Source organism: Pediculus humanus, genomic scaffold, assembly GCF_000006295.1.
Source record: "Pediculus humanus corporis 1103172108318 genomic scaffold, whole genome shotgun sequence".
NCBI lineage: Eukaryota > Metazoa > Arthropoda > Insecta > Psocodea > Pediculidae > Pediculus > Pediculus humanus.
In genome coordinates, this window is record NW_002987887.1 from 1,834,950 (window position 1) to 1,836,336 (window position 1,387).

General features: G+C 29.6%; 1 protein-coding gene across 1 annotated transcript in view; it reads left to right on the forward strand.

Annotated features, from left to right (window-relative positions):
- Positions 1-1,387, forward strand: part of Phum_PHUM605280 (afadin, putative) — a gene marked incomplete at both ends in the record, with an annotated part of 21,458 nt that overhangs the window by 3,128 nt on the left and 16,943 nt on the right. The window lies entirely within an intron of this gene.

A 1,387-nucleotide genomic window follows, 5' to 3' on the forward strand; every position in this document is an offset into this window, starting at 1 on the left:
AGAAAAAAAAAAAAAACGAAATTTTGCTGATGGAGTCACCGCGGATCCTGTTTTTGACCTGACGTTGATGACCGTTTAGTCATTTATATTTTCTTCTTTAATGGCGACTGACTTTTGACTTTGGCGAGAGTGAGAGAGAAAGAGAGAGAGAAGACCAAATTTAAAGTTAAAATTTTGTAAAATAATGTTGTTTTTTTTTTAACGACAAATTTTGAAATAATGCAACGTTGTTTTGTTTGAAAATAATAATAATAATTATTTGGTAAAAACGAAAACAAACAAACAAACGATAGGAAATAAATAAAATCCGACGATCGGATTTATTATTATTACGTAACAAACAAACGATGTGTGGCACAATGCGAATTAAATTCTTTTGAAAATTGTTTAACATTGAAAATTGAAACGAGTGGAAAAATTTCTTTTCTTTTTTTTTTTTTTGGGGGGGGGCGAACCAAAAAGGAGAAAAGTCTTTTGTGACTTGAAAACGAAAACATTTTTTTTCTCTCTCTCTCTCTCTTAATAGACGAATTTGGTAAATTACAAAGTGTCAGGTTTCCGATAATAATAATTAAAACATTTAAAAAAAAAAAAGTGCAAAAGGTCATTGACATTGACTGAACAAGATTTGTTTGTTTCTTTCCTTTCTGGACGAAAAAAAGATCGATTTATTATTATTATTTTATTATTTTTGTTGAATATTTGGAAATTTTGATCGAAATATTATTATTATTATTATTATTATTATTTTCGTTGTTGAGTAATTTTTTTTTTTTTCTTTTGGTCGTTACAAAGAAATTTTAATTGCTTAAGGGGCAGGGAGGTGGGGGTGGGGTCGGTCACATTTTGATTGCGTTTAATTGCGTAATTGAAATTGTTATTATTAATTAATCACGTAGAAATTTATTTTCTTTCTCTCTCTCTCCCCCCTCTTTCTCTCTTTCTATTTTTGGCGGGAACTTGATCTCGAATTCCTTTTTTTTTTTTTTGTCGAAATACCGAGAAAAATGTGTTTGGTTCGAAATGGGAAGAAAAAAAAAATAAAATGTTTATTAATAATAATAATAATAATAATAATAATAATAATAATAATAATAAAATTCAAGGTTTTCTCCGGTAATGATGATTCGATCGTGGGCCGCACACACAACAACAACAAAAACAACAAACAACAACAACTCGTTATTCAAGGTAGGCCACGTGCCATCGATTCTTCCAGAGTCTCGGGAAAAAAAAATTTTTTTTCATTTTTTGTAAAAATTGGAGAAAATTTTTTTCCCCCCGGAAAAAATTGAATTTTTACAGGAGACTTTTCTCGAGTGATTTTCCCGACGGTGATGACGTCATCGTCTGATAGTCTTTAAAAGTTTCGTTTATTATCATCATC